General features: G+C 48.9%; 1 long non-coding RNA gene across 1 annotated transcript; it reads right to left on the bottom strand.

Moving 5' to 3' along the window:
- Positions 1–500: 500 nt before the first annotated feature.
- Positions 501–12,997, bottom strand: LOC108924437 (uncharacterized). Its single transcript, XR_001965293.1, has 3 exons — positions 12,886–12,997; positions 1,605–1,751; positions 501–787 (listed from the first exon to the last, which is right to left on the bottom strand). It is a non-coding gene; the product is annotated as an uncharacterized LOC108924437 (long non-coding RNA).
- Positions 12,998–13,353: the final 356 nt, after the last annotated feature.

Below are 13,353 nucleotides of genomic sequence, written 5' to 3'. Positions count from 1 at the left end.
AGTAATTTTTTAGCGGGAACTCAGGGAGTTCAAGAAGTGGTCTGAAACACATTGATACTGTAATTCCTTGCCGCATGTTAGCATTGTTAGAAATGATATGATAATGAGTCAACGATGTGAACACCATGTGGATTCATTCATTCATTCATCCATCCATCCATCCATCCATCCATCCATCCATCCATCCATCTATCCATCTCTGGAATGAGGGTGCAACTAAACTTGGTTCAACATTGAAAGGTCTCCTTCTGTGAAGTGCCATGTCATGGTCCAGCTGTCTAATCTGTTTTTCTTCTGCACATTCTTCTCCTTTTCCAGTGGAACATGAACGCCCCCTGCCCCACCCCCACCCCCAAGCCTCATCCCACCCACCAACCTCTTTGGTCTACAGCTGATCTGATTTGTAGTTTGTGGCCCTACAGCTGGCATGACGACAGATCGAGATGTCTCCAGCGCGCCGCTCCCCTGTATGGACGGCATAAATTACTTATGACAGCATGAAATATGGAAGAGAGTGTTATTTTAAAGGCTTTCCTGTTGGACGATGTGGTAAGGATTTTCCCTGGGAACCTAACAAACATGAATAAATCGTGGCTCATTTAAGATTTATTTCTGCAGTTGACAGCATGTGAGACTAACGTTGAGATTTAAAATATGAGACACACTTTTAAGAAAAGTCCCCTCACTTTGCCATGTCCAGTTATTCCAGTTGCTTTCGACAAGCCTGTGTGGACCGTTGCCTTTTAACTCCAACAGCCCAAGGAAGCTGCCACTGAGGCTCTTTCATCTGGGGAGAAGAGAGAAACCAGCATATGGTCAGATATGCTTTATTGTAATCAGAGTGATAGTGGTAATGGTAGATATAAAGGTAATACAACTGTAATGGTAATGGTAATGGTAATGTAAGCGGTAACTGTAGAATTAATGGCAGTGGTAGAGGTGGAAATAATGGTAATGACAATGATAATTTAAGTTATAATGGTGACGGTAATGGCAGTGGTAATGGTAATGTAATGGTAGTAGTAATTGTAACTGTGATAACAGTGGTACTGAAAAACATGGTACAAAAACCATTACCATTACTACCACTACTATCATTGTAGTAGCAATGGTAATGGTAATGGCAGTAGTAATGGAAGTACTAATGATAATTGTAATGGTAATGGGAGTACTAATGGTAATCGTAATGGTAATTGCAGTAGTAATGGGAATAGTAGTGGTAATGGTAGTAGTAAATGTAACAGTAACGGCAGTGACAGTGGCACTTGTAATGATAATGGAAGTAGTAATGGTAATTTAATAACCATTTACTACTACTTTAATTTTATTTATACAAATTATAAAAATGTGCCAAAAAGTTCTGAGTATTGAGTTTCTCTATTAGACAGAAGTTCTCGCAGCATCCCTGGTACCATGTTGTTCCGGTTCTATTGGATAAAAACCTCTTCCTTCAAGACGAACATTCCTCTTTCCTGCTCCACCATAAATAAGAGCTGAGGGTTCTGCTGGTCCAGTTGCTCCTGTTTCCCGTCCCTGGTGTCTCTCGGTTTCCTGTAACGTACCTCATGGGTGCTGTAAAAGAGACGCATTCGTGGACAGAGTACCTGTTTGGCAGTGACCTTCCTGTCCCGCAGTCCGCACCGTTCCGCTCTGGCTGGCAGTTTGTTCTCAGCTCCGCAGCCCGTCTGTTTGGGTGTTTTCAGAACTCCAGCTGTTCACCACTTTCAAAACTTCCCCTCGCGTCTTCTCCCCTTTTGATCCAAATCAGTCTTAGTCATAATTTGCATGCGCTGTTTAATTTCGCATCTATTTTCCACATCCTTTTTGAAAGGCCTTCGGAGCTAAAAGTAGAGTCCCTGGATATCACCGCGACCCCGGTTTTCTGCACTGTGCCAGTACAGGTTGTGCTCCACGCTCCTGTGATGCCCTTCAGGGAATAGGGTGAAAGTAGAGTCCTTTAGGAGGAACTAGAAGCCTTCTCCAACTGCTATGCCGACACACAGCCCCCCTTACACCCTTATAACATCACTTACCTACAAACTTTTCAAATTAATTCTCATTTCTTGTTTAATTGTCATCCTCTCCTTGTGGTTTTCTGTTCTGGAAAAATACACTATGTGGCAGTACAGAAGGGGGTGTGGTCACACCCCTGTGTGCTGCAAATATTTTCCATTTTTTCAATTCCTTTTTTAAACCTGTTCCAGGAGACGCACGTGAACGTGGCTATATATTGCCATTTCTGAACCGTGCAACTAAAAGGGTAGCGGTCATTGGGCCTCGGTCAGCAGCAACGGTTCGAGTCCCCAACCCGGACGTTACCCAGGAAATCACTGCATTTGGCACTGTCGCAGTACTCTGCAAAGCCTGCTCTTACATGTCTGCACAGAACTATTTTGATATACACTATGTTTTCTAAGTCATTTCCAAATATTTATATTTCAGACCTTCTGAAATATGTATTTTCTTCCCATAGAAGTAGTGATAAAAGCAACTTCAGTTTCAGACCTGCTGATGCAGCCAGTGGCACAGGGAGTTTATATTACCTTTATTCATTTAACTGATGCTTTTCTCCAAAGGGACTTAGGATGTTACTCTACTCACAATTATTTACCCATTTGTACAGCTGAGTAATTTTACTGGAGCAATTTTAGGGTAAGTACCTTGCTCAGGGTTACTACAGCCAGAGGTGTAGATTAAACCTACAACCGTTGGATCCAGAGGCAACAGCTCTAACTACTACGCTACCAGGTGTCCCCTAGTATATTATATTATATTATATTATATTAAATTATATTGGGGGGGTTGCAGTGGGTTGGACTGGGTTTTGCTCTCCGGTAGGTCTGGGGTTCGAGTCCCGTTTGGGGTGCCACTGCGCCCCCCTGTGTATATTGTATTATATTATATTATATTATATTTGTCCCAATACAGTGGACAACTAGAGTTAAACCAGCAGTTATTGGTCATCAGTCTCAGACTGAAGTCAGACATCTAGTGAACATTGTGTCTGGTCAACACTTAGAGCTCGATGATCTGCAGTCATCTTTTTGTGGTTACAATAAAACAATGAAAGCAAAACACATGCAGCATGATTTCATTCCATACAGTGTGCAGAGCAGAAACACAATAATAAGTGACAGAACGCTTAATGACACAATATCCTGAAATAAACAAGGCAGCGCGAGGGAGTCAGGTGCAGAAAATGTGTCTGTAACCGTGTTCTCTCGAGTCACTCAAAATGAGCCTTTAAAAGCCCTTTTCCAAACACCTTCTCTCATGAGAAGCGAGAACCTCCCAGTAAGATCAGTCCTCTAGATATTGAACATGCTCACACAGCCATGCATTCAAAACAAAAAATACTGATATTCGAGCGAAAAAGCTCTATCATTTGTATTCCAACATGCGGTCAATAATTTCTAGGCTTCGGATTAATTACAAACTTTTGGGGTTGAGTTTTGGGGGGCAAAGCGGAGCACAGAGGATGGACCACAAGGTGAAGGATGGAGAACAGAGGATGGAACACTGATGCTGGAGAACAGGGTGGTGGACTGGCAATGGAGGATGGAGGATCAAGGATGGAGAAAATGATGGACGGTGGAGGACAGTGGACAGAAAACTTGGAGGAGGGTGAAGGGTCAAAAACCACCATCTGGTCGCCAGCCTGATTTTGTAACCTTCCAGCCATGGTTGTTGACCTCTAAGTGCTCCTCTGTGTGAGTCCTCTCCACACAGGCAGGAGGAACATACGCTCTCCAGGTAATAACAGTCAGGCCCATGAAACTATTTCATCTGCCCTGCTGGTAGATTATTAATAACTCCCCAACAGTGCACAAATCCAGCCTGATGACTCTGTTGTCGAGGCAACAAAGCACATAGTGGTGTTGAAACAACTCACTGCAAAAGTCTGCATCTCAGAAGAGGATCGGGAGACATGGGACTGGGGGTCATCGTGGAGAAATCCAATAACTGGTAGCTCTACCCAAAACCTCTCCTATCACTTCATTTATGCATCTGTCTTCTCAGAGGTCCTCAGCGAGCATGAGACATGATCATCAGGTTAGCTGCATGGAAATGACCTAGAAGGTGCTCTCCAGCAGGTAAAATCCATGAGATACAAGGTCAGCTTTGTTGAAGTTTGTCTGTAGACCACGTGAGTTTGAGTTTGAGTCATCGTCAACTCAGCTTAATGTTGGTTGAGGAGAAGGCAGACTGCAGACCATCAAGGAGGTCAGACGCTTGATTGTTTTAAAAATTCATCACAGTAACATCGATGGTGACGTCTGAGGGTTGAGGTAGGGCTCGAACAAAGGAACATTTACAAATATTATGCGCTTCCATCTTAACCGAGAAAAGTTCCTCCTTACTCCTTAGAGCTTCTCGGACACTTTCTAACATATTTTTCCACGCCCCGTTAAATGTGAAACTCTCCGGGTCGCGGAGCAGCAAAATACCAGAAAGGGTAAAAATAGCCGGCACCCTCGAGATTCCAGAGCGGATTCCCGAGTAATGACTTTCACAGGACGGTCGTCAGTCGTCGCTCTCGGACGCAGAGGCGAACAAAGCGGCCTTCAGTGGCTAACGCGCCGCCTGCCGCCGCCCCGCCGCCCACAGTCATTACAGTCAGATGAACTCTCGGAGGACGTCTGCTAAGCCGAGGTTCCCGCGTACCTTCTCCTCTGCCGTCCCAGATTACGGCCCCCGATGCGGCTCTGATGTTACTACAATATTAAGTTAACAGACACTTTCATTCAAAGCCCTTCTGCCGATTCGTACATCTGGCTCTTTTTTCTCCGTAAGCTCGGGTTCCACCGCTGTGCCTCAGTTCCCTCCATCTCTCTAACCAGTGCGCCCCCTGCTGGCCGCGCCTGCTGTGCGAATGACAGCTCCTTGAAGGATCCCCTGACACAAGCCTGATTTAGTGGCACTCGGCGGTAGCGCAGATCGGGTTTCAAGCGCCGCCATCCCCAGGCAGAGGCGACTGCTGGAGTCTGACAGTCTGAGCTGTAAATAGAGCAGACTTCAGGCACGCGGAGGGGATGCCAAGGAGCGCCGGTGTGTGTGTGGGTGAGTGTGAGCTTGTGTGAGATGTCAGTGTGTATGTCGGATGTCAGCGTGTGTATGTGTGACGGTGTGTTTATATACAAACAATGCGCTCGTTCGCTCTCCTTGGATTTTCCTCTCCCGCTCACGGTGCCGTAATTGAATTCTGACCTTTCGGGCTCTTGTGCCTTTTGAACAAAACTGAAAAAAAGGATACAGTAATGTAATGCATTTTTAATTTGCAGGCTTTTGTGCTGGTTACTGGCGATGGGAAAATGAAGATTTATATTGAGCCACCAATGCACTTCATTAGAGCGTGAACCGCGATGGGGAGGTGGGGGCGGTCTGAGTGAGGGCGGCTTTGAATAATGCATAAACACATACGGACACAAGTGAGGGAACACACAAATTAAACAGAGGAAATGTTAATGGAGCGATAAGGCTTAGCAGGCAGCTTCCGTGAGGGAACCCGGTCTTAGGACCAAGACTTGGCACTTTGCCATGTACAAGAAGAGGCCCAGGGGGGCCGACCACGAGTAGACGAGTTATGCTGGTTACTGCAAGGTTAGCCCCTTCAACAAAGAGTTGACCATGATAGCGAGGTCTTGTTGGTTATCCTGAGATTAGCCCTTCAACAAAGAGTTGACCATGAGAATGCTCTTCTCAGGTCTTTTTGGGCACCAGAAGGTTAGCCTTCTTATAGAGTTCACTGTACAAATACAAACTTGATGAATAGCAGGAAATGAGCCTCTTTGACGTAGTGTCGACCTGTAGAACACGGTCCTGTCGGGACCCTGGAGCTGACTGCAGCAGTCCTTTCATGCCTTTTTATGCTTCTGCTGTACACCAGGAGGCTAGACTCCCAACAACAAGACAAACCTGATCATGCGTCTCCCAGGTGTCAGGACACTGGACTCCTCAGCAGAGAGCCGACTGCGAACTCTGCCTGTCTGCGTGTTGTTCTAGAACGATCCGTACCGCAGCCTATTGGAATTCAATCACCGGGAATAGCAGACAACAGATGCAGTGAACAGAAGCGTTTAGGCTAATCTGCTTCGAGAGAAGACCCAAACCCAGGAATCGATATCTCAGCCAACTGAAAAACAAGCTATTTCTGCTATTCATAAGGGGCATCAGCGCACTTTGAAGTCAGATGACAACAAAGAGGAAATTGACATTTTTATGAATTGCAGAGCTACCAGTGTGAATATGAATCAGTGCTTTAGGTGAAAAAGCAGCCAGAAGGCGGCGTGAGCGTGTTCAACAGGCCTGGGAGAGCAGCGTAAGATGTCGGAGGTTTGCCAAGCTGCAAATTCCACCTTGGTCACGTGTCCAGGAGAGCGGCTGCTGACCTCCACTGACACAGACCAATTAGCCCAAGGTCACCTTGCAGGAATCCCATCAGGCAAAGTCAACACTCTTCTGAATCTTCTTTAAAAGCATTATGGGTCAACCTGAGAGTGACTGTCAGTCACACCCTGGCATCAGCTTCCCAGACAAACAACTGTGGGATTGTGACACAAGCAGGTGTGTCTGTTTCAGAGAGGGAGCGGCCACAAAGCACAGATGGCGAGACGTACGGATTTTATTCCTCTTATTTCCCATAATGATATGAAAATGACCAGTAAACAAACACTAAGCAGAAAACAAATGGCGCTGTCGGCGATCAAAAGAACCGAGGGATGGTCCTTTTGGGGAAAAGGCATCCGAACAGGAACGGAAAACACTCATTCAGGCTCAGACATAAAGCAGACAGCCTCTCCTTTGGGTCCAAATCCTCCTCCATTAAAGAGTCTACATTCGGGTAATATGTGGGTTTCTCCGTTAATGGGCCCCTACTTGCGCTTGGCTGTCGATCAAGGACACGGGGCTGCGGCTTCAGCTAGCGCAGACTGCAGCAATGTTTGAATGTGTTTGGACTTCTTGCTGGTCGTCAGCCACGGTGCTGTAGGTGCAGGGTTGAGTCGCCACCGCTGCTGCACTACCTATGATTAGGGACTCACTCTGCACTTCGTCTATCATCAACAACAGTTTGTCCCAAGTGGGGGTTGCAGCCAGCCAGAGCCTCACCCGGCAACACAGAGCATAAGGCCGAAGGGACTCCAGAGACTCCAGGGCCTCAAGAGACGGGACACCAGTCCATCACAAGGCACCCCAAGCAGGGCTCGAACCCCAGACCCACCCCACAGCGGGCACCAGCTGAATCCGCCGCGTCACCACGCCCCCCTTACCCTGAACTGATACGGTAAAAATGGCCCCGGGTATAAATGGGCAAATCACTGAAAGTGACATAACAAGCTGCTTTGGATAAAAGCACAACTTAATTAATAAATGCAAATATGCGAAGGACCTGAGGACAGCACAGTATTCAGACGCCTGCGGCAATCGACGACCGTGAAAGCGCATGAGCTGACCGTGTCAAAACAGCTGAATTTCAGTTAATGCCACGGTCGGGACAGGTGCGTCATGCTGGTCAGTGGCTACCTGGTGTAAGACTCTCTAATTGCTAATTACTCCCAGGGCAGGGCTCTTTTTCACAATGATAATGTATGATAATGACCGTCATCTCAGTCGCGAATAACCTGTTTGCCACAAGGGAGGTTTCGCCACACAATTCGCACGGCTACACGAGAGCGGCGCGGCACATCCCCCAGCCTCAATGCCAGACGTGACTTTTATCTCGATGTCACCTGGCATTGACTGAATGCGCCCGAGAGGAGCCGGAGCAAGGAGCCATTTACATTCACGAAGCGGCGGGAGAACGAGGTGCAATCTATGAGCGTTCATCTTCACCCCTCCGCTGGGGAACCGCTCCTTTCCCGCTCCCTTCCGGCTCCGGCAAAACAAACATCCCGTGCATCAGCATACCAATTTGGACGGCCACGGGTGGTTCATCCAGCCACGTGACAAAGTCGCGGTCGCGTGGCTGTCTCGGAGGTCACAGCCACAAGCGCAAAGGCGTTTTGCCCTACGGTGTTCCCTCGCTGACATCACTTACATATCGTCTGGCACTTAAAGTTGAGCGCAAAAAAGGCAAGGTTACGCCATATCTGAGAGAGATCAATTTAATCCTCGTGTGACATGATGATGAACTCTCTCTCGCTCTCTAAGATGCTTGTGCTGTGCTACCGATGCATTGTGGGTAAACTTTAAAGAAACGGCTGGAAAAGGCAGTGAATATGCAATGTGAGATGTCCCCCAGTCCTGTCCTTGTTGGCTTCCCGTAATGCCGCAAGAGGCCGAAGGGCAAAGACAGGACAAATACCCCCGCCCCCCCACCCAAATGGAGTGGTTAAAATGCGCGCGTCGTGTAAATCGCGAGATGAAAGAATTACCTCCGCTTTGTTTCCCGCTCATCACGCACGTGTAACTAATGGAGATTGCCTGCAAGCCAACACAGTGACAGTGGCTCTTCTCCAGCGTATCGTCTGTGACACAAAATCATTTCTGCAAAAAAACAAATAAATAATGTGCCCATAACCGACAAAGGCACGCTATCATTTGCCAGCTCTCTACCGCTGATAGCTATCAGTTTAGATAACGGTACGGTGTAATGAGACAGGGAAACAGCACCGCAATACCGCGAGGTCTCTCCAAGTTACGTGATTTACATATCTCCTCCGAAACGCTCCCCGCTTCCTTCCGCCGAGCACTGTCTGGTATGCAAATCCCTCCGTTTTCCTGCTGTTTTCCACGTGCGGTTTTAGGCCTCTTGATTGACTGGGGTGTTTTGATTTTGACAGGTGGCTGCGAATACGAAGTTACTGCCGTGTGGGGCGGCACGGAAGAGGCGGGCAAACCGCGGTACGGAGCACGCGCCCTCGTAAGCAATGCCTGAGCGTTCGGCCTTCTGTTAGCGCTAACTGGGAATGGCGCACGATTGCGCGAGCATCTCGGATCGCCAGCTGGAAATAACAAACGAGAGGAAGCGTTCCGTTCCTCGTTAGCTGGAAGTAAAACAAAATCGTGAGCGTGCCGCTCCTCGGTAGCTGCAGCGAGCGTTTAAGTGTGAGTGTTCCTCTCCTCATTAGCTCGAAAACATGCGTGAGTGTACAAGCGCTTGTCCGCAATAGCTGCCGTCGCTCTGCCGCTCACATCCGTGACTCCCGAACAGGGAAAAGTCGCATCGGACCGCCGTTCCTGCGACTTTTCCTTCGAAGGGCGGCCGCAGAGACACACGCATTGCCTCTGAAGTAATTGGAAAGGCTACGAAAGCAGCGGAGCATCACTCACGGACTGGCCACACACACGGAAACTGTCAGAGAGACTGATGGCACAATGCAGCACTCAGTTTAGTGTGGGCGAAATAATGCTTCATAAGCATATTTCCCTACAGCCCACTTGGCCGGTGAGGAAAGAGTTTGGAACCACTGGGTTTGCACCGATGGTTCCTTACCCAGGTGGTTATACTAAGGGAACCCTAGTAGCTAAAATACCCCGAAGCTGGAGGTTGTGACCCTTAGCCCATGAAGAGAAGAAAAAGATGGGCACGCAGGCACCGTACTATGTTCCAGCATGTTTGTCAGGCTGAAGTCCTGGTATAACTCGGAGTGGATTACCATGTTTAGCGTTCCATTTTGACATGGGAAACGATGTTTGAAACTGTGCACGGAGGTAGATTTTTGCATCGTACATGAGCTCACCTATAATATATGTTCAAGTATACCTACCGCCTTTTCAACACCAAAGCTATTTATATGATTTATATTTTTAATTTGTGTTTTTAAGAAGAAAGCATAAAAGTGAAGTAGGCACAATGCCTTTATTGGGACTTAGTTGCATTTTGATGGACTCCATGTATATAAAGGTCTTGAACCATTACAATGAGCTTCACTCTCACCTTTGATTTAAGATTTATAATTTAATTAGAGCATCTCCATAAAACCATTATGTTTTCTCATAAAAAGGAAAGTGTTCATTTTAAATGACTGAAGTTAACATCTATCACACCATGGCAAAAAACATAAAAGTTTAATTACGTGGTAATGCCCCTAATGGCATCGCAGCCCACTGAAGTCTTCCTCCAGGTGTGGAAAGCAGCCAGCAGAAAGTTTGCAGGAAGAAGGAAAAGTTTGAGGGCGATACCCTGGATTATCCACGGCTCACGGTGAAGCCGAAGTTCGCCGCACGCCTGTGGTCGGAAGACCAGATAAAGGGGCGCGAGAGACAAGCTGCTGCGGCTGCGCTGCCGACCGCTGCGGAGTGAAGGTGGTGGTTTCCCACATGAAAGTCTGGCTACTGGGCAACAGGGAAAATATATATGAGTATAACTTCTGGGGTCACTGCGCTAGTTGAAAACAAAAGACAATAAAGAAAAGGGGTTTTTTTTTTTTTACATCTTTTTACATCACCTAACTCCACCATGCCCCCCACAAGTCACATCCTCGGGAAGGTTCGAGCGCTTCGGTGTTTTTTCTCACCTAACGCTCCTGCCCCCCCCCCACCAAAGTAAAACCTTTTGAGGGGGTCCCTGCCTATACTTTGTCTTCCTGCTCCTGCTCAGGGGTCAAAAAAAGTGCCACTCATCTATTTTTCTGTTTTCAGCTCAGCAGAATTGACCGCCGTTATTTGCGTTTCACTATTGAGTGTTTGTTTATTTATTTATTCAGTTATTGAATGCAGCTTTTATGCAACATATTTATATCTACTAAGGACACTGAGAACCCTGATCTAAAAGGCTTTCAAGAAACAAACAAATAAACTAGTAAACAAACAAATGGCTGTTTGGATAGATGGAGAGCTGTGTACTTATCAGACAGTTAGACACACCGGGTGGGGGTGGGGGTGGGGGTTTCTGGAGACGCAGCGGGACCGTGATTACATTGGCGAGGCATCGCCACCACGAAGCGGGGTGCTTGTTCAGCGCGTTCCATGAGGAAGGTGACTTTTACGCAAACCCTGGGCGGGGCACTCGCGGGGCTGCGGAGAGGAATGCTGAGCGGGTACGTCACCATCCGCGGGCTGCTTCGGACGCTTCGGCACGCGTCACGACTTCCGCCCGACCGTGCCGGCCCGACTAAAGAGCCTAGGAGCAGGCCTCGCCAGGGGTCTGCGAGTACCGTCGGTGTTAAAGTCATGATGTGAAATAATTTTACTATTTTAAATTTTACGTTAAGTTTTTCGAAGTCATAATGCAATAATGTGAAATTAAGGAAAGCTCTGTGATTCAAGTCTCACGTTGTCGAATATTCAGTGCCGAACGGGGAATAAAGGAACGTTTGATGGTGTTCCGTGTCACCGACAAAGACAAACGTCTTCGAGAAAAAATGAGCAAGAAATGAAACCCGGGGCACCGGCCTGGAAAAGCAGACCGCAGGAATGCGCAGCGCTGACCTTCGCCCCCGCTCGCTCACCCGGCCCGACCTCGACCGGGCTTTCGCAAAGGCGAGCTCGTTGTTTCTAATTAGGAGGGAGCGGAAAGCTGGAATGACGGAGGGCAGGACGCGGCGGGGGGGTGCGCGAAGGGCGTCGAACATCTGCGACGACGGAGCTAGAATGCGAAGACAGCAGATCTGCAGCCGTTAAAAGGAGGGATGCGGCGGTCTGCTAAGAGCGACACCAGCTAACCCCCGAAACGCGTTCTCCGTCGTGTCGGCGACGTGTCGGCGGGTGTCGGCAAAACAGATGATGAGAAGCGCGGGATCCTGCTGCTGCGCGCAGCTGTGCGCTCGAGAGGCGAAACCGAGCCGCTGAGAAGTGTTGAAAAGACCAGGGATGTATGACGGCACCTTTGGAAAGAATTGCTGTCTGCAAGAAAATAGACGATTGCTATTAAAGCCCAGCGTAGTCCTCTCGCAACTCCTAATTATAAAGCACTTAGATCCAACGGCCCAAAGAAAATGCAATTTTATTAATACTAACGTCGGTCGCTTTGAGGTGGAAAGTTTTATGGCATCGAATTGTTGTTGTCTTATTTTCAAATGGCTTTATGCCGCTTCGGACGTAAAAAGTGCGACAGGAGCAGTGCCGAGGCCACGGGGCATCGCCGGTTGCGCCGAAAGCGGCCGCGGTCCTGAAATGGTGAAACGGGTCGGGATCAGAGAATGGGGAAACAGCTGGCATAGCGGGGGCGGGGGCAGCCCACGAGGAAGAAGCCTGACCTTCTGTGGATGTGGGAATTAAATTATTAACGTGCCGCTTGCGTGTCTCCCCGGCGCCCCTTGGCTCCATTTAAATACTCGGGTGGACGGAGACGATCAAAGGCACAAAGGCAGGAAAGAAAGGCTCCGACTCGATTGCTTTTTTAATCGCAGCTCAGCACATGGCACCAATTAGGCTATGCAAAATCTCCCCTTTAACTTTAAACGAGTCTGCGAGGGCGTTCGTTTCCGCGTGACACCGGAGCGGGGAGAACACCGCGGTAACACGGGAAACACGCGCATCACATCGGGGGGCTCAGCAACCGAGCGCTGTGCCCTTTGCCTAGTAAAATCCGGGAGCGAACGCACGTTCAGTGGCGCAGTTTGCGCTCGACTGGCCACGCGGTGCTTCTCCATAAGTTGAGCTGTGCGCAACGGCTCCTTTTCTGCGCTGTTCCGTCTGCCCGCACGTCCTCGGGATAGCGCGACCCCGGAGTAGGATAGAGGCTTTTGTCATCGTGCGTAAACACCGCTGGGTGTGAAGGCCGCTACATTTTGCCATTTGAAAAGAGTTATTTTAGTTCCAGATGGGATTCGAATCATGGGAGGTTTGCAGGAGCGCGAATCCCGCGAGGTACCGACAGACCGAACGCGGTCTTTTCCCAGAGCGCGCTCGCACGTTCCGACACACCCGTCTGCCTGGAAGAACATCATGCTCAGACACACACGAGGACGGCGAGACGACGCTGCCGTTCGCCCTACTGCTCACCACAGGTGGAAGAACCTCAGTGGCAGCAAAGCCAGCGGTCGTACTATACACGGATCCCGACCGTTGAACGTGTGAAACCGGGCCCCGGAGGTGGAGAAAAGGTGGTCCGGCAGGCGTTCGTCCATTGGCCGGGACACCGAGCCCAGGCGTCGTTCGCGGAGCCGCGCCAAGAAGCCTCCGTGCTCCCGACTATATTTAGCTGCAGCAGGGAGGTGTAAATCTGCTCGAGGGGGACTCTCTGCAGCACAGCGGAGTTCCCTGATCTCTTTAGTAAACAAAGTGTCATTGCAGGAGCAAAACCATGGTTGGCAGAGCATCCCCGCACCCTGCTTTCACTCCATGCAAGCCTTAGCACGTGGGCAAGAGGCACCAGCTGTTTTAAAAGCGTGGGGGTAATTTGGTTTCTCTCCCCCGGACGCGACGGGTGCCGACAAGTCCCGGACCCAGCGGATAGAGACCATCTGCTAG

Source organism: Scleropages formosus, chromosome 16, assembly GCF_900964775.1.
Source record: "Scleropages formosus chromosome 16, fSclFor1.1, whole genome shotgun sequence".
Lineage (NCBI taxonomy): Eukaryota > Metazoa > Chordata > Actinopteri > Osteoglossiformes > Osteoglossidae > Scleropages > Scleropages formosus.
This window is presented reverse-complemented; position numbering and strand designations above follow the sequence as displayed.